The following is a 21,526-nucleotide window of genomic DNA, read 5'->3' as shown; positions in this document are numbered from 1 at the left end:
CTGAGATTAGGGAATTATAAGACAGTTAACCTAGTTGCATGGCAATAGCATATATACATTAAAGACTATAAGTTCATTCTTATGTTTGAACTTTGGGTGTTAATTTTTTAACATTTAAAGTTTAATGTTTAACTATCAAGATTTGGGCCTAAACACTGGACACTTTTAATTTGCAAAACACTCATTTGCAAATCCGCCGCCACCTCTCCTTAAAGCTACAGTGTCGTGTTTATAACCAAAATGTGCGGAATTACATGGGATTCAATAAATTCATTGCTTTTCTGCTCTTATTATTATATCTATTTTGTAATTTGATTTAGAAAAACATGGGATTTTCAATATCCCATGGGATACGGCAAATCCCATGGGATTGACCATTATCCCATGGGATTTTGGTTAAATCCCATAGGATTTTTTTGGGTCCCATGGGATAATTGTAGTCCCATGGGATATTTGTTGTCCCATGGGACAAAAAAAAATCCCATGGGACTTTAATTATCCCATAGGATTTTTAATATCCCATGGGACAAAATAAAATCCTATGATTCAAATTATAAATATACAGTAAATAAATGTGTATGTTACAATGAATTCTGTTTGGTAGTAAATTGTTTTAAGATGAATCTTTTTAGTTGAATATCTTTTTTTTCCTTGGAAATGTTAATGCAATTAAATTGTTCTATAACTGTTCAAAACTAAACTTTTAAACAACAAAGCAGATAATGTAAGTATCAATATATGTTTATTTATGAATTCTAGAATACTTTTTTGAAACACAATTTTTTCCCATTTGAAATCAATGAAAACTCTATTAATAGGCTTAACATACTAGTAGCTTTTTACATAAATCTATTTTTTTTTCAGGATATCCCTCCACCCAAAAAATTAATAGTTTCTTATCATCCAGCATTGTGTGATCGTAATGTATAGTCCACTTTTTTGCCATTCAGCACAGAACATTGTCATTATTGTGGTTTTAATATCTTTAGATATTTAATAGAACTTCAATTCATTGGCTGAGTGATGAAAATAATAACTGATCTGACTTTTGTCTTTAAATTTATTTTGGTCTTGTTTCTGTGTTTTCTCCTTTTATTCTCAATGATGAATTTCAATCCTTCTGAAAAAGAACCAATAAAATCCGAAGTTATGGATAATAAAAAATTGTTTACTTACATGTAGCAAGAACATATGATTTTCAATAAAAATAGCTATGCGGTATGGATTTTACTGATTGTTGAAGGTTGTCCAGTGTCATCAGTTGCTAACCTCCTACATCCTTTGGTCTCTGATTGAGATTTGTCAAATTAGCAATATACCACATCTTCCTATTCTAATATTATATAACAATCAATTTATGTATTCTTCTTTATAACATTTGGGTATTTTCGCCAGTTATATATATATAGATCAATGTTAAAACTTTAGGCAATTACAATAAAATTCCATTTTTCACAAGAATTTGCAATATATTATACAGAAAGCCAACAATAGAAACAGCACTTCTTTAAGCTTCAGAAGTTCTAAAAGAGTTCCACTTGTGTTTTATTTCAATTAGAAAATACATTGAACTCTTTGGACATGTTGGAAATTATAACATTGATACAAAAAATTATATTGGGTTTTTTTTCTTATTTTTGTGTTGTTCGGTTGCTGTCTCATTTTTATATATGGTTATACATATATCCTAAATCTTCTTTTTTATATAGTTAATCATTAATACACAATGTAGAAAAAATGGGATATTTTTTATTTTGATAATCTCAAAACATTATTATTCTATCAAATAACTTATTTCCAAGTTCACAAAACACCAATGTGTCAGATATTAATTTTAAGACATGTATAAACATGATCAACAAGCAGTTGACAGGATGTCATGCAAAAATCTCACTAATATTAAACTTTCACAAAAACTCCATACTCAGCGAGTACTATTAAAGTTCTTAGTACAGGACAAATTCCTAGTACAGGACACAATGCCTGGCAAACACTAGCATGTGTCAATGTCTAGTCAATCATGTAATCAGGCTCAAAATCTTAGTTTGGTACTGAATTTAAAAATTCACCACATAATGAACATGTGTATGAAATTCAATTTCATGGTAAGCTATGTACCTTAACCTAAAACTTTAACCTAAGAATGTACTATAATTTCACATTATGACATTTCTATGTTCAGTGATCCATAAAATCAGGGTAAAATGTTGATAGTCCTAAATATAAAGCTTTACTACAACTATCACATAAACTCAACATGATCCAAGAAAATGAATTCAAGGTCATATAAACCTGACAAGAAATATATGTACACCTTACAATCATTCAAATTACTAAATACAGTTGACCTACCGGTATTGCTTATAGTTTCTAAGAAGCAGACTTAAACAAGAAAACTAAACATTGACCAATGAACCATGGAAATGAGGTGAAGATCAGATGAACCATGCCAGGCAGACATGTACAGCTTACAATCCTTCCATACAACACATATAGTTGACCTATTGCTTATAGATTAAGAAAAACAGACCAAAACACAAAAACTTAACACTGAGCAATGATCCGTGAAAATAAGGTCAAGGTCAAATTAAACCTGCGGGACTGACATGTACATCATAAAATGTTTCCATACTACAAATATAGTTGACCTATTGCATTTTCTATTAGAAAAAAAGACCAAAACTCAAAAATTTAACTTTTTGACTACTGAACCATGAAAATGAGGTCATGGTCAGATGACACCTGCCAGCTAGACATGTACACCTTACAATCATTCCATACACCAAATATAGTAGACCTATTGCATACAGTATAAGAAAAACAGACCAAAACACAAAAACTAACTATAATCACTGAACCATGAAAATGAGGTCAAGGTCAGATGACACCTGCCAGTTGGTCTAGTACACATTACAGTCCTTCCTTCCATACACCGAATATACTAGACCTATTGCTTATAGTATCTGAGATATGGACTTTAATTATCCCATGGGATTTTTAATATCCCATGGGACAAAATAAAATCTTATGATTCAAATTATAAATATACAGTAAATAAATGTGTATGTTACAATGAATTCTGTTTGGTAGTAAATTGTTTTAAGATGAATCTTTTTAGTTGAATATCTTTTTTTTCCTTGGAAATGTTAATGCAATTAAATTGTTCTATAACTGTTCAAAACTAAACTTTTAAACAACAAAGCAGATAATGTAAGTATCAATATATGTTTATTTATGAATTCTAGAATACTTTTTTGAAACACAATTTTTTCCCATTTGAAATCAATGAAAACTCTATTAATAGGCTTAACATACTAGTAGCTTTTTACATAAATCTATCTTTTTTCCAGGATATCCCTCCACCCAAAAAATTAATAGTTTCTTATCATCCAGCATTGTGTGATCGTAATGTATAGTCCACTTTTTTGCCATTCAGCACAGAACATTATCATTATTGTGGTTTTAATATCTTTAGATATTTAATAGAACTTCAATTCATTGGCTGAGTGATGAAAATAATAACTGATCTGACTTTTGTCTTTGAATTTGACCACCAAAACTTAACCTTAAATATAAAAAAGAAGATGTGGTATGATTGCCAATGAGACAACAACTCTCCACAAGAGACCAAATGACACAGAAATTAACAACTATAGGTCACCGTACGGCCTTCAACAATGAGCAAAGCCCATACCGCACAGTCAGCTATAAAAGGCCCCGAAATGACAATGTAAAACAATTCAAACGAAAAACTAACGGCCTCATTTATGTACAAAAAATGAACGAAAAACAAATATGTAACACATAAAAAAACGACAAACACTGAATTACAGGCTCCTGACTTGGGACAGGCACATACATACAGAATGTGGCGGGGTTAAACATGTTAGCGGGATCCAAACCCTCCCCCTAACCTGGGACAGTGGTGTAACAGTATAACATAAGAACGAACAATAATAAAATGCTCCGCTGGGGCGCAGCTTGATACGACCACAGAGGTCGAACCCTGAACAGTTAGGGCAAGTATGGACACAACATTCAAGCTTGATACAGCTCTGAATTTGGATTGTGATTAAATATTTGACACAGCATAGGTTTCTGACAAAGAATGAATGTGGTCTAAGAACTTAAAAAATTTTAATTTACCTATTCAAACCATATCATTATTATTTGCTTTTATATATAAATCAGAAATAACCAATTTAAAATGGAAAATTTTAAAGAAAAAAAAAGGAAAAAAAAATCCCCCCCCCCAAATTTTTTGAACCCCCTTATGATTCATCACCCCAAAACTCAATAACAGCCTTCCCTTTGTGGTATGGTACCTTGCAGTACAATTTCAGAGAGATTCATACACTTGAACACAAGTTATTGTCTGGAAACTAGAAAAATGCTTGTTTTTTGGTCCCTTTTTGGCCCCAAATTCCTAAACGTTTACGGCAATTACCCCCAAACTCAAACCCAGCTTTCCCTTTGTGATATGGAACCTTGTAGTACAATTTCATAAAGATTAATACACTTGCACACAAGTTATTGTCCTGAAACTAGAAAAATGCTTGTTTTTGGCCCCTTTTTGGCCCCTAATTCCTAAAATTTTGAGGCAATTACCCCCAAAATCAATCCCAGCCTTCCCTTAGTGGTATGGTACCTTGCAGTACAATTTCAGAGAGATCCATACACTTGAACACAAGTTATTGTCTGGAAACTAGAAAAATGCTTATTTTTGGCCCCTTTTTCCTAAACGTTTTGGGCAATTACCCCCAAACTCAAATCCAGCTTTCTCTTTGTGATATGAAACCTTGTAGTACAATTTCAGAAAGATCCATACACTTACACACAAGTTATTGTCATGAAACTAGAAAAATGCTTGTTTTTTGCCCCTTTTTTGGCCCCTAATTCCAAAATTTTTGAGGCAATTACCCCCCAAAATCAATCCCAGCATTCCCTTTGTGATATGGAACTTTGTGGTACAATGTCAGAGAGATCCATACACTAACACACAAGTTATGTCTGGAAGTTACAAAAATGCTTATTTTTGGCCCCTTTTTGACCCCTAATTCCTTAACTGTTGGTACCATAACCCCCAAAATCAATCCCAACCTTTCTTTTGTGGTATTGAACCTTATGGTAAAATTTCATAGAGATCCATTCACTTAAACTAAAGTTAGAGTGCGAAAACCAATGTGTCTTCGGATGACGACGACGCCAACGTCATACCAATATACGACCGCAAAATTTAAATTTTGCGGTCGTATAAAAATCAGTTGAAAGAGGCTTAACTCATCAGATGGATAAAAATACAAATACTACAAATACAAGTGGACGTGGCCGGGTACTTGTACATCCAAACAACAAAAAGACACTAAGTACAGATCAGAGAGTACTCGCAGTTACTGACAGCTAGTACAAAGCCACTAACAACTAATAAAAAAAATCATGCATCTAAGACTAAGTTCTTGTTCACTGATCCATGAAATGAGGTCTAGGTCAAGTGAAAACTCTCTGACGAGCATGAGGACCTTGCAAGGTACGCACATACCAAATATAGTTATCCTATTACTCATAATATGAGAGAAATTAACATTACAAAAAATCTGAACTTTTTTTTCAAGTAGTCACTGAACCATGAAAATGAGGTCAAGGACAATGGACATGTTTCAGACAGAATTCGTATCATGAGGCATCTATATACAAAGTATGAAGCATCCAGGTCTTCCACCTTCTAAAATGTAAAGCTTTTAGGAAGTTAGCTAACGCCCACGGAGGGGGGAGGGGGGGTCTCAACATGGGATTTTGGGTACAGTTGTGCAGCTGGAATTTAAAAAACACCCCCATTCATATTTTGAATAATTGTGAAATCCTTACCTATACATATATTTCACAGCAAAATCATAACCCATTAAGTGAATATCGTTGCACAACAAACTGAAAAGTTATGACCCATTGATATATTTCCTTGGTAAAATTGCACCCCATTGATATATTTGATGCATCAAAAAAGGGACCCATTCCAGCGGCACATATGTATATACCTTAATATAGGAAGAGACCCCCCCCCCCCGTGCTAACGCCACCGCCAAGGCCGCCACCGGATCACTATCCCTATGTCGAGCTTTCTGCGACAAAAGTTGCAGGCTCGACAAAAATACATGAACATTTTAAAGTACTAAATTTTGAGTATATACATGTAAAACCAGAAGTTACTAACTGAAGTTCATGGTGAACTGTAACCAAAAACTTTAAGTGAATACAATTTAGAGAAAGACAGATGGATGCACAAACACTATCATAACAGAGCATAAAACTTACCAAACAAGATGTTTTACATTTATCCTTCAGAAGCAGGAAAACTGAAGTGTTTCTTTTCTTTCTCTGCCCTCCATGATATAAACTTCAAATTCATTCATGCAAAATATGAAAATCTGCAAAAGTAGGACCTTGTACTGCAGCTTATCCACATTTTGACTTTTGAACTGCATTGTTCTTTTCATCTTGCTGGCAACCTAAACATAAAAAAAAATGATAAACACATAATTCTGGATTAACTTTATGTATTTATTTTTGTTGGTACAAACAATTTTTTCCAACTTTAAACTAAATCTGCCTCTGCTTTAAAAAACAACTGAATACCATGTATTTATCTTAAATGAAAACAATTTCTTCAGTTTTTCTCATTTGTATCACCCTGTTATTATATATAAATTTTATTTTTGTCCCTTTTTAAAAATAGGAATGGTTTAAATTCCTCAATAATCATGATAATTCTAGTCAGTCAATTAAAAACGTATGAATAAATTATTTAACCTGTATACTATTAATATCAATATATTTCATTTTTGATAAAAACTAGGCTCTGTGTTGAAGACCATACCTTGACCTATAATGGTTTACTTTTATAAATTGTGTGACTTGGATGGAGAGTTGTCTCATTGGCACTCATACCACATCTTCCTATATCTACAAACAGATTTTATGGGCGAGCAGACATTATACCCTGGAGGTGGTTTTAAAAAAAGCATACGACTTAGATGTACCATAAGCATGGAAAAACAATTCAGCAGTCAGTTTCACAAAAAAACTTACAAATAATATTGATAGTAATTAAGTCATGTACAATACAGTATACTTACGATAAATTGTAAGTTTTTTTTTTTGTAAAACCGACTCAAGTATACTTATAATCAATCTTAGTCGTGAGTATTAAGTATTATTCATCTTTTGGATAATTTGTTAGTTTATTTTATGAATATACAGTGGCAGATCCAGAAGGGAGGGACGGCTCCAGTCATGCTTCAGTGATCCCTATATAATCAACAAAATTTTTCCCAAGAAAGCACCCCCCGTACTGACGGCAAGTGTTGTAACCAATGTCTTGAGACCAAGTATGTGCTATGATTTACAAGTGCGATCGAGAAATGCAGGGGAAAGAAACTTATCAATTATGTTTATTCTTTAGACAAAACTGAGCCGCCGTAAAAATGAACCGTGTCGAGGAGGTTACTGACACGTAATAGGGCAGAGACATATTTACACATATGTGTATATATGTCTCTGTAATAGGGTCATCCCTCGAGAACATTAACTAGTACATTGATAGTTTACTATGCAGTCAGTATCCCGAAAAAGAAACGTATGGATGCAAAACGCTTAGTGGTTTCGGCTGACTACTAATACGTGCACTTTGTCTAAAAAATATCCTGGCAGCGTTAAAGTTGAAGTCAGGATATTGGGGGGGTCTTCTTTTTCTGTGTTCTTTATTATTTTTTTTGCTATATTTCTACAAACTTACACTTTTTGCTCATTACTCTCTTTCCTCGTATTTTAGCATTTCATTATTCTTTAATCTTTATTGTTTGTCCGTTATTCTCTATTCTGTTAACCCCATCTCTACCCTGTTATGTGGACTTAAGCTTTCGGCAGTTTATTTTATCCTATTTCTGTCTAAATACATTATTTATCACAAAACAAAAACTTACTAAATATTTATTTATGAAGTCCTCACCAGTTGCGGATCCAAAAAATGTCATAAGGAGGCACTAACTGTCATGCATAAAGAGGGGGCCCGCTTCAGTGATTCTCTAAACAATCAACCAATTTTTTTCCAAAAAAGGGGCGGGCCCCCATGCCCTCACCTTAATCCACCTCTAAACCCTTCCCACTTCGTATCCTTGAATTCAGATTCAAGATCTCTCTGACTAAAGTAAGTAAGTAAGTCACATTTGCTTATATCAGGTTTTTGAATTGAACTGGCGGATAGTTGTTTCATTACCAATCGTACCACATCTCCTTATTTATATATATACGAAAGCTTTATTCATATTTTTTGGTGTATTGATGGATGTGTAAAGATGCAGCAATTGTAATACATTTTAAAATACAGCACAAGAGATGCAGATTATATAAAACCAATCTCACTATACAAATCCTTGATAAAACTTATAAGTCGAAGACATACTGACAAACGCCATGGCAAAAACTTAAAAACGACCAAATGACGTACAACAGTCTATAAAACTTGACTATAGCATTTAAAACACATAAGAAGCACCCAGACAGTCAAACAGAAATTAAAAGAATAAATAATTTGTAAAGATTTTCAACTAGGCCTACAGCTATATTTTCTTATCGTGTAACAGTAGGCTAAACATAGATTCTGGTATTATGTGATAAGTCATTTTTTTTCATGCAGACCCAGTTTTATTGATACCTTGAACTTAAAGTGGTTTTATGCATATCAGCCCAGATTATGTGTGTAATTTTATTGAACAATTCAACAATACACGTTCTTAACAGGTTAAATTTAATTTAAAAATTTACAAATTCAGATCTACTGGCATTCAACACCCAATTACTTACTTGCTGTATATTGCTAACTTTGATTGTATATTGTCAATCCCTCCACATCGTGAATACGCCATGCGAGGTGTTGGATAAGTTTGATACAGGGTGGCGGCTTCGAAGCGTAGAAAAAAATCCAGGTAAACGAAAGTGTAAAATTTTGTTGTTGAAAATTTTAAGTACTAAATTCCTAAATTTGTACTTAACTCCGTTCTACGGGTAACATGGTTGTTTGATATGAAAATAGGATAAAAAGCATCCGGAAAAATTAATTATCACGTTATAAGTATTCGTAAATGGATATGAAAAAACTTAACAAGGAATAAGTATTGGTAAACGGACAGAAAGTCGCAGGACAAAGGTTTAAATTAATTATTTTACAATTGTTTAAATATATGAGAGAAAGTTCTTGACGAATTGACTTTATTTATAGATAAATGTATTTAGTTGAGGAAATGATTAATTCGCCTTCAAATAGTTTTTTTTATCAATAATAGACGGTGTGTTCCCATTTCGCCTTAGCTGGAAATTCCAGGTAAAAAAGGTAAAATAAATACTAAGGCGATATGGGAATTGTACTAAGGCGAAATGTGAATTTAGATGAAAAAATTAAATAAACAAATTAAACCTCTGTGTTTTTATAACAATATAAACAACATGTAATTAGGGATTTTTTTTTCTCTTGGATTATTATTTTAATATTTATTTATAAAAAGACACTTTTTATGATTTAAAAAATTGTGAAATCAGAAAAAAAATCTACAATAAAACATAAGTCAGTAGGAAAGTTGCTTCTTTTATGCTTTATTTAAGAAAAGTTTCGATTGTATGAATTTTATGCAATTAAAAAATTCTTAATAATTCAATTATCCTTTACATTGTGCAACACAAAAAGTTAAAAAGAAAGAGAAAAAATACATTCCCACAGATTTATTTACATATATGACAGAAATTTTAATAAAATAAATAAAATAATAAAAAAATTTTTTTAATTGTGTTAATTATATATAATAAAGAAAATTTCGCCAGACCACAAGTAGAGAACCATGGTGACATCAACAAGCTACTCATATTTACAACTGCTGAAAATCTACGACAACTGTGCACTGCAGACACTGTATACTGTGATTGAACTTTCTACACAGCACCACCAATGTTTGACAGCATTTTCACCATTCATGCATTTGTTGGGACAGCCATGTTTCAAACATATTTGAAATTATCAATGTGTTCAAGAAAGAGCAAGCATCTAACGAGGTAAAGAAAGTACAGTATGCAGCAGGTGGCAAGATGAGGGGGAAAGCAAAGAAGTATAGAGAAATAGAAGAAAGATTCGCCAATTTGAAGGAAACCCTACACAATGGTACAACTGACTATATTCAGTATGGTGATGCAGCATCTTACATCCTCAAACTTGGAAACTAAATGAACTTTGAACATTCAAATGTGTACATCAGTGCCTTGTTTTTCAAAATATGAACTATATGGAAATAATTCTTATGTTTTATGTATAAGTGCTTATTCTCATGCTATTATTTATAACATTGTGCTTTGAATTCAGTGCTGATTCAGAAATAAAATATTTGTTATGATAGTTTGATATTTGTCTTTATTTATTCATTAAAATATGAAACATCCATATCCAATTTGTCATATCTAATAAGACTTTATTTACAAAATATAACACATGAGTAAAAAAATACAATTTCAGAAAAAGAAGAGCAACTATAAAAAAAAATATTTTAAAAGTGGGACACAAAAAATCAAAAAAAAAATATCTTCTTTTAAATAGTATTTCATGGTAGAATTTGACATCAAAATAACAAATATCAACTAATTGCAATACAAATACAGCTCCCATTTCGCCTTAGTTAATTCTTGTGTACCTGAAAATTTGTACTAAGGCAAACTGGGATTAATTTTATATAATTATTTTGACAGCTAAGGCGAAATGAGAATAAGCCCTTATAAAAAGGAGACATTTTTGACAGCATGACTTCAGTTAATTACCAAACCACTTTGGCAGATTGTTTTCTTAACAATCATTGTTCATATTAATATTCAAAAATAAATTTTGTTTACAAGTCCGTTTCCTTTTAAAATTGTTTCAGAAAAATACTGAAACGTTTTTAAAATTAAGTTTATTCAAAGAAAAAAATATCCCAAAACTGAATCGTGACTTTTTACTTGTTACTTTTTGTTGTACGTTCTAAGTGTCAATCCTAGCAAACACAAATGTGGAAATAAAATCGATTACAATGTAATTTTATAGAAGGAAAAAGGGGGGTTAGTGAACAAATTAGTACTATACACTCACATACTTCTAAAAGATTTGCATATGTAAGCTGTCTATAGATAATGTTAAATTATTTCAGGAGTTTCAATTAATTTAGGAGAAAAAAAAGATTATAAACAGTTTAGTTTTCAACGCCTACTACTACAAAAAATAGTGATTCTTTTTGTAGATTTGGTACATCAGTTTCGACTCAAAATTTCCTATTGTAATTGTTAGATGCCAAATATTTAGGAGAAGATTGTATTTGTACTTTAAGTAATTGTGGTGATATTGGCGACGCGATTCATTATATTATAGCAAGGATTTGTAGAAATCCTCGATTATAGAATGTTCGGCTATAGACGAAAGTAGACAAACCCTATTTAAACGGGGTTTTGATCTCTAAGGACGCCACATTTTACATCGAATAAGATCTATATTTGTTAACGTTTTCAAATGAAATAACTTGAATTGAAAATTTCCCGACTATGTGAAGATTTCTTATATTTCTAAATGGCTTCAATTATTACATACAAAACGAAAAATTTATTTAACTTATTTTGTAAAAACAATATTCATGTATTTTTATAATTTTTCCAAGGAAACGGTTTTTTTTTTGTTTGCAAAATTTACTTGTATGTGTTTATAACCATCACCAATCAGTCCTAATTATTAAAGATCAAACGTCGTAATCAAAATGATGATTGGTATTGAATATGATCATCGGTCATGCATGACGTATCCCAAATAACTTCTTTAATGTTGGTTTGATTTTATCAAAACCAACATTATAAGATCAAATATTAAATTATCTATCGAATGTTTACCCTCAACGCTCACTAAAACATATATACATGTCCTGAGTGACTTTTTATGTCCTGTCTGCACTCAGGAGGTCCTGAGCGGTTTTTAGACGTACCGTTAATTTATAGGCATATATTTGAAGCTCTTTGTTCTTAATTATGTACATTATCTATAGGCATACATGTATCAGACAAAAAGACTTTCCAATGAACTTAGTTCTAGTTATCTTAGTTCCTAGTCACAGGCACTTGTCTCAGAAAAAAAATGTCCCTATATACTTTTAATGTTATATTAAGCAGGGACTTTCTATACTAAGTTAGCATAGAAAGTCCCTGTATTAAGGTATATAGGAAACAAAATTCTGACACAAGTGCCTGTGGTCCTAGTGTGAAATAAATCCACTCGGAATTGGCCTTTTTAAATACATCTATATATACGTTTTCTCAAGGGTTTGTACATGTAAAGTGAAATTATGTTTACTCAATGCGTAGTTACATAAGTTTATTTGCTACTTTTTTCTTCTTTATTTTATATAAATGATTTTTTTTTTAATTTTCACATTTTTTTCTTCGAAAGAATTGTAGTGTTGCAATAGGGAATGGACACAGATACTTAACTACATTTAACGAAAAAAAATTTGTGTAATGTCATCAATCTGTATTACACATAGACAGGATGTTCTCTAGAAAACTATGATATTTCTAATACGTTATACACACCCCAGGGTACACGCACTGTCTTAATGGAAAATTACTGCATGCTTTAATTACCTGTAATCACCCATGCAACATATCAGTTGACTGACCATGTCATTACAGTTTAAAAAGTTTTTCCTCAGATCAAAACGGAATATTCATTTTAACTTTAAAATTTAAAACTTTAAAAAGTATACTTTGATATAATTATGACGTAAAAGAATTTAACAATTTAATAATCGGATTTTTCCAAAGATTAAGATACAATTACATTTATTATTCTGGGACTGACAGATATATCACAGGCACTTGTCTCAGAATTTTTTTCCTATATACTTTTATTAAAGTATATAGGATTTGTTTTTCTGAGACAAGTTGCCTGTGAGATATATACATGCATAAGTCCCAGACATATATAATTGTAAATCAAAATGATTTACATAATTACTGGGAAATAATATAATGTTTCAGTTATGTTGATGTCACAAATACACATGAATTATTTGATGATGCATGCTGGAATTTCTTATCTAACTGCATGACGGTGACCACAGACATATATATATATATATCCATTTACTGATTCTATAATTTCTTGAGAAAAAAAATCAGGAGGGAAGTCAGAGGGAAGTGAAACAAACATTTTAAGCTTTTATTAAAAATTGTTGGGAAAACAATAAAATACGACACTGAGTTTTGAAAAAAAAGTTTATGATTGGTCTTATTTTTTTTTTTTAATAAAGATAGAAACAATTTTTTGTCCCAAGAAAAAAAACCAATGCCCCCTTTTTAGCCAAACCGACACACGCCGATGAATGAAGAATTCCAAGTAGGGTCACAAGGTCACATTTAAAAACTAACAGTCGCCCAGTCTCAAAAAGCAATTTTGACTGGCATTGTTTTTAGTCGAATTATGTTTTTGCAGGTCAGGTTGCAAAGTGGCAGGTCGGATTTGACAATGTCAAGTTGACAACGGTCCTAAAAAATATCCGAAAAAACGTTGAATCAAACGATATGAACCTACGCAGTTTTATATTATAAGACTGACACACACCAGTGTGCTAACTGTGCTGGGTGAGGTGCTGTAACTTGATATACATGTATCATTAAGTTACAGTACTGTGAGGATTTGCCAGCTGCCTTTTTACAGGGACTTTCTATACTAACTGTTAGTATAGACTGCCCCTGGCTTGAAAGTATGGTTCTCTGCTCATCAACGGGTACGTGATTAGCAAATCAAATATCTTGTAGCAGTAAAATACCTCCGGGGGGGGGGGGGGGAGGGGCACTTCAATACTTAATTGATAGGGGGTGTCGCTGGGGTTCTGTTACCCCACCCTATTCATATAATTTAGATCTTAAAAATTATACCTTTTCATATATTGTGTGGGTAAAATTGTAACCTTTTCCCATATTGGTTGGTTTTCGTGGGGTGTGTTGGAAAAGTGGAATATTTAAGGCTAAGATTCTGTATGTAATGTTTACTTACGGCGAGACTTTCGGCTGTGAAAAAATGACAGGGCTTTTCATATACAGATATAGATTATATTCAGAGAGAGATTGATTTACCAAATTTTGACCAATCAATTGGTTCTTTATGTCAGTATGTTCAAAATAAACTATGTGAAAGTTATTTAACATTTTGGAATAGACTGAAGTATCAAACAATTAACTCCGAAAAAGGGAAGCTTGGTACTTATTTTTCTATAAAAAATTGTTTTAAAAAAGAAAAATATTTAGAACTACAGGACTTTAAAAAAAGACAGTCAATTTGTAAATTAAGAATAAGTGCTCACTCTTTAAAAATTGAGACAGACAGATATTCAAAAAAATATATAGAAAGATCTGAGCGTCTTTGTTCAAATTGCTCACTTGGTAAAGTTGAAGATGAGCTTCATTTTTTGTTGGAATGTCCTCTTTATGATACTCAAAGGGAAGACTTTTTTCAATACATATCTGACAATTGTTATAATTTTAAAAATTTAAATAAATCGTCTAAATTTTTATGGCTCATGACTCAAGAAAATGTAACTCTTATGGAAAAACTGGGCTGTTATATTTGTGACTGTTTTGAATTAAGGAGATCAGGTATGCATATTGACACTAAGTCAAGTAAATGATTTGAGAATGAATGCATATAATGTAATTTTATTCTTTTATTCACAATATATATGTGGTTTTTGGCTCTGATTCTGACCAATGCTAATATACTAAATATATATTTTCAAGTGACTATTATTGTTGTTGTTACCAATTATGTAAATCAATTGTATCTGATTTTATGCCCTTTATGGGCCCTGTAATTTGGGAAATAAAAATATTCTATTCTATTCTATTCTATTCTATACAAGTAATTGGAACTTTATCGACCTTATCATATATTTCTGATAGTTTTCCCCACCTATTCCCATATTTTCAAGCTGGAAAAAGTGACCTATTCCAGCGGCACGTCCTATCACCTTGTATATAGGAAGTGCCCCCCCCCCCCCCCCCCCGAGTAAAACTGCAAAAGACAATATTTCAGTTCACTGATTTAGATTGAATAGTGGTTCAGTTAATCCCCTCTTCCCTAAACAAGTAAGAATTAGGTTACACCTTTTGGTAGTCCAAATAATTATGACGTCTAGCAAGGCTATTTTATTTTTTTTAAGCCCCCGCCGTAGCGGTGGGGGCATTAAGTTTTACCCTTGTCCGTCTGTACGTACATACGTCCGTACGTCTCAAAATTGGTTTCCGTTCTCTAACTTGAGTTTGCCTCAACCAAATGTTAAAGTAAAAACTTATACACAATGCTTATTACCACAAAACACAAATCAAGTTTGAATTTTGGTGGCGTCACTTTAACCGTTCTAGTCTTATGCCCCTTTATAAATGGAAAAATTGCAAAATTTTTATTTTCTTCTAAATATCAAGTAATTTTTAAAATTGGAATTATCTTCCTTTGTCCATTATTATAGTTGAATCAACTACAATCAATGCTTTATACAATGCAATGTTTAATTTTGACTTCCACTGATAAAACACAGATCAAGTTGAATTTGGGTAGTGTCACTTTAACCATTATTGAGTTATGCCCCTTTATAAATTGAAAGATTGCAAATTTTTAGTTTCCATTCTGTAACTTAAGTTTGCCCCAACCAAACATTATGAAACCTATACACAATATTCATTACCACAAAACTAAGATCAAGTACAAATTTTTTGTTTCCGTTTTCTAACTTTAGTTTGCCTCAACCAAATGTTATGAAACTTATACACAATGCTTATTACTACATAATACAGATTAAGTACGAAATTTGGTGGCGACACTTTTACCATTTTTGAGTAATGTACCTTTATAAACATAAAAATTGCTGAATTTTTCGTTTCCGTTCTCTAACTTTAGTTTGTCTCAACCAAATGTTCTAAAACTAATACACAACCGTTCTAGAGTTATGCGTGTTTACAAATAGAAAAATTGCTGAATTTTTAGTTTCTGTTCTCTAAAGTTAGCCTCAACCAAATGTTATGAGACTTACACACAATGCTTATTACCACAAAACTCAGATCAAGTTCAAATTTGGGTAGCGTCACTTTTACCGTTCTTCAGTTATGTCCCTTTATAATTTTTCTATCTATCTATCTTCATATTTCCGCACTCAGTCACAACTTTGACTATTACGTGCCCAGAAAAAAGTTAAAATAGCCTTGCAAGACGTCATAATTATTTGGACTAGTCTTTTGGCAAAGAAGGTCGTACCACATGGGTTTGTTACAATTTGCCGGGTTTTCTATCCTTACGAACCCTGAAAAACTTACCAGGCCAGGTGATAAAAAATCTGTCTCCCCTTTTTATCCCACCAGAAAATCAAAAGGTTGTCTCCTTACACCTACATGACAAAAACATATACAAATATGGTATCATTGCCAATGTGACGACTCTTCAACAGAAACTAAAAACGTAGAAGTTAACAACTATATAGGTCACTGTACAGATTTCAACAATGGGCTAAAAAGCCAAACTGCTTATAAGCTACAAAAGGCTAAAATAGATAGACAATATCTGACAAGGGTAGAAATGTTCAGAATGTTGAAAAAAAAATCTACTGTCCATTTGCATCAAAACTGGCAGCTGACTCATAGGAGTTGTTGCCTTAAATACAGATTTTAACCATTTTTTTTTTCTTCATATTTCTTGAATTTGCCTTTTTATCTCGAAAACTGTAATAATTAAAGAGAAACTTAAATCTTATTAAAAAGTTATTGCTTTTCGATGATGATTTTGATCCAGTTTTTGCAAAAACTTGGAAACTTTAAATCTTTGGTAAACTCCTTATATTATACTGCCTGGTCTCGTGGTAGCGTGTTCACCTCACGTGCAGAAGGTTGTTTATTTTGAACCCAACCAGGTAAAACTAAAGACTTTAAAGTTGATATTTGCTGCTTCTCCCCTAAGCACGCAGTATTATTAAGGAGTAAGAGCAAATACTGGTTTGTTCAGAGTCAGAATAATGTGTCAAGGTAAGGTGACATGTCTCTCTGAGAACTAGTGTAAGAGATAAATTGTCTGGTCAGACAAATATAACTAGTATAAAAAGTCCATGGATACAGAATTTACTAGTATATTTAGTCCGATGTCAGTAATTTATTTCCCCAGACTAATTTTCCTAGTTCATGACATCACTGTTCCTAGGTAAAATGTCCAGTTTTTCTAATACTGTATGCAACATGTCAAGTATATTTGGTGTATGAAAATTTTTAAGGATGTACATGTTAGTCTGGCATGTTTTATTCGACCTTGACCTCATTTTTATGGTTCATTGCTCAATGTTATTATTTTGTTTTTTGGTCAGTATTTCTATTTTCTTATTTTCAAATTAGCAATAGGTCAACTATATTTGGTGTATGGAATGATTGTAAGGTGCATATGTCTGACTGAGAAGTTTCATCTTACCTTGACTTTATTTTCATAGTACATTGGACAATGTTTAGTTTTTGTGTTTTTTTTCGGATACTGTAAGCAATAACATGAATAAGGCCCCTATATTTGGTGAATGGAATGATTGTGAGATGCACATGTCTGTCTGACATGTTTTATATGACCTTGACCTCATTTTCATGGTTCATTAGTCAATGAAAAGTTTGCATTGTTTTGTCAGTTTATCATATGCTTTAAGCAACAGGTAAATTATATTTGGCGGATGTAACGATTGTAAGGTGTGCATGTCTGTCTGGCAGATTCATACAACCATGATCGCATTTTATGGTTCTTTGGTCAATGCTAAGTTTTCTTGGTTTTTTATACGACCGCAAAAAATTTTTGCGGTCATATATTGGTATGACGTTGGCGTTGTCGTCGTCCGAAGACACATTGGTTTTCGCACTCTAACTTTAGTTTAAGTGAATGGATCTCTATGAAATTTTACCATAAGGATTGATTTTGGGGGTTATGGTACCAACAGTTAAGGAATTAGGGGCCAAAAATAAGCATTTTTGTAACTTCCAGACATAACTTGTGTGTTAGTGTATGGATCTCTCTGACATTGTACCACAAGGTTCCATATCACACAGGGAATGCTGGGATTGATTTTGAGGGTAATTGCCTCAAAATATTAGGAATAAGGGGCCAAAAAAGGGGCCAAAATAAGCATTTTTCTAGTTTCCAGACAATAACTTGTGTTCAAGTGTATGGATCTCTCTGAAATTGTACTGCAAGGTACCAAACCACTAAGGGAAGGCTGGGATTGATTTTGGGGGCAATTGCTTTAAAATTTTAGGAATTAGGGGCCAAAAAAGGGGCAAAAAACAAGAATTTTTCTAGTTTCATGACAATAAATTGTGTGTAAGTGTATGGATCTTTATGAAATTGTACTACAAGGTTCCATATCACAAAGGGAAAGCTGGGTTTGAGTTTGGGGGTAATTGCCCTAAATGTTTAGCAAAAAGGGGCCAAAAAACAAGCATTTTTCTAGTTTCCAGACAATAACTTGTGTATAAGTGTATGGATCTCTCTGTAATTGTACTGCAAGGTACCATACCACAAAGGGAAGGCTGGGATTGATTTTGGGGGTAATTGCCTCAAAATCTTAGGAATAAGGGTCCAAAAAGGGGCAAAAAACAAGCATTTTTCTAGTTTCAGGCAATAACTTGTGTGAAAGTGTATGGATCTTTCTAAATTTTCCATTTTAAATTGGTTATTTCTGATTTATATATAAAAGCAAATAATAATAATATGGTTTGAATGGGTGAATTAAATTTGTTTAAGTTCTTAGACCACATTCATTCTGTGTCAGAAACGTATGCTGTGTCAAATATTTAATCACAATCCAAATTCAGTGCTGTATCAAGCTTGAATGTTGTGTCCATACTTGCCCCAACTGTTCAGGGTTCGGCCTCTGCGGTCGTATCAAGCTGCGCCCAGCGGAGCATTTTATTCATTTTATCAGATATTATAAGCATATGTCTACTTGTTGGTGTATGGAATGACTGCAAGGTGTCATATAAAAATAAGAAGATGTCTGTCTGCCAAGTTTAATATTACTGTGACCTCATTTTCATAGAACATTGATAATATCAAGCAAAAATGATGAGCAAGACAAGATACAAATGATCCAAAATTGTCAGAACTTTGCCTACTCATTATGTAATAGTAGTTATTGTCATTAAATGATAATGTTTACTCTTTTATGTGTAGGGCAAGAACATTAAAGATAAAGGGAAACTATAAACAAAAGAAATTATCAACAAAAATAGATTTACAGACATCAACAAAGCCTAAATGGTAAGTCCACTTCTATAAAAGTTATTGCCCTTGAATAATGATTATTTTGAAAAATAAGACGTGGTATGATAAATGAGAAAACTATCCACCAGAGTTCAATTAAGTGGATGTAAGCAATGCAATTACTTATTAGAGGCCAATGATGACCTGTAAATAATGACAGGCAAAATATGGCAGGGTTGATATAAAAATAAGAAGCGGTACCATTGCCAATGAGACTTTTCTCCAAAAGAGATCAAATGACATTAAATTTAACAAAATTAGTTCACTGTACAGCCTTCGACAATGAGCAAACCCTATACTGCATAGTAATCCATAAAAGGCCATGAAATAACAAATGTAAAACAATTCAATAAGGGCATGGCGTCATTTAAAAAGGGCATGGTGTCTATCCATGCTAAACATGCTTGGGGGAAACACCACAAAGGTGAAAGCTAAGTGCCTGATTTTTGCACAAAACAATAAACAAAAAAACATATATGATATATAGCAACAATAGACCCCTGACTTGGGACAGACACTTACAAAATGTGGCATGGTTTAACATGTTTGCTGGCGCCAAATCCTCCTTTAATTAAGGACAGTGGTGTAAGTGTCAGTTCAATATAAAAACTATAAAATCAGTTGAAAAGGGCTTTTTTCTGCTCTTGGGTCAGGTTATTTTGATACATTCCCGTTTTCATTCTCAATTTTATTAACTCATTAGAATGCAACAAAGCAGAAAAACAGCTACCAAAAACACAGACCGGATGTGGCTGGAAATTTATTCTTTCCCTTTAACAAAAAAGACTCAACATACAGATCTATTAGTACTCACAGTTACTGACAGCTAATTCAAAGCAAATATCAACTAATAAAATAAACATTTAGTGAGCACCCAACCCACCCTAACCTGGGACAGTGGTTTTAGTAACAGCACAACATTTGAACAAACTGTAAACATTTGTGTCAATTGGCTTAACTCAAAAGACTGCAACAAGGCACAAAAAACAACAAATATGAAAACCATTGACACAAAGCACTGAAATAAGAGTTGTTACAATTTTAAATATTCAAATGAAATTTTTATCAAAATGTACATAAACATGATAAAATAGCCATTTTATTGCTGTATTTCTCTTCATTTGTAATTTTTGAGTTTTGTGTATTTGTAGGTCAGACATCTTGGTTTTCATGATCATCATTCAACAGGTCAATACTGAACAGCAAACTTAAAGTTGATATTTTTCTACATAGTGTGACTTTTTTATTAATTTGAAATGGAATGTGTTTTTTTTCCTACATAAGAAAGAGGAAATTTCAACATAATGACTATAAACAAAAAGGAGTCATATCATCATGATCATAGATGCTCAAGAACTTAATCATGTAAATGCAACAACGTAATTATCAATTGAAAGAAGGGAGGAATGAAAAAATATATTAGTATTTTGTTGTCCAAATGAACTTGCTTTGTCCGCTCATTTAAATCGCTCCATCCAATAAAGATGTACTGAGGAAGATTTTTGAAGAACAGATTGCAAAAATGTTTTGTCTAAGAATTGTAGGAATATTCTAGCGAATGAAATAATTTATTTACTTGACTCTTATATAGTGGACTGAATAATTGTTCATAGCAAGCTGAAACAAGAAAACTAAAACTTAACAGGAAAAGTGTTTATTTTATAAATATTCAAATATAAATGTAATATTATGAACACCACAAAGGAATAAGATTCAAATCGTTTGCATATTCATGTATTGCAATGGAACTATAACAAAGAAAACTTTACCTCATGAAAAGAGTAAACTATTAACTGTGCTTTGTCAATTTATTCAGTCAGAATATGAAATATTTTTTTCAGTTCTATTTTTCATAATCAAACAAAGAAGACAAAGATTTCAAATCAATATTTTTTTCTTTTATTAAGACGTCATCATTTTATTTCAGTTAAAGGATTCTATTTTTTGACTTTAAATATTATTATATTTCCAAAATAATAATAATCTTTATTGTCGCACCCCCCCCCCCGCTTGAAAATTTTAAAATAATTTTTGTATTAACTATTTCTTGTTTTAATGTCATCTTTACTATAAATTGAATATCCAGCACTGAATAGGGTGACACGTTGTCACTACACTCCTTTAAATATACACATGTCATACTTACATTGG

At 32.2% G+C, this 21,526-nt stretch overlaps 2 long non-coding RNA genes across 2 annotated transcripts; one reads left to right on the top strand and one right to left on the bottom strand.

Moving 5' to 3' along the window:
- Nucleotides 1-723: 723 nt before the first annotated feature.
- LOC127701745 (uncharacterized) lies at nucleotides 724-6,545 on the bottom strand. The gene is made up of 2 exons (XR_007982197.1): nucleotides 6,310-6,545; nucleotides 724-1,120 (listed from the first exon to the last, which is right to left on the bottom strand). It is a non-coding gene; the product is annotated as an uncharacterized LOC127701745 (long non-coding RNA).
- A 2,140-nt stretch (nucleotides 6,546-8,685) lies between these two features.
- On the top strand, nucleotides 8,686-21,231 carry LOC127701737 (uncharacterized). The gene is made up of 3 exons (XR_007982188.1): nucleotides 8,686-9,199; nucleotides 19,286-19,372; nucleotides 20,527-21,231. It is a non-coding gene; the product is annotated as an uncharacterized LOC127701737 (long non-coding RNA).
- Nucleotides 21,232-21,526: the final 295 nt, after the last annotated feature.

This window comes from Mytilus californianus, unplaced genomic scaffold (assembly GCF_021869535.1).
Source record: "Mytilus californianus isolate M0D057914Y unplaced genomic scaffold, xbMytCali1.0.p SCAF_5, whole genome shotgun sequence".
Lineage (NCBI taxonomy): Eukaryota > Metazoa > Mollusca > Bivalvia > Mytilida > Mytilidae > Mytilus > Mytilus californianus.
Note: the sequence above shows the minus strand (reverse complement) of the source record. Positions and strands in the feature narration are given on the sequence as shown.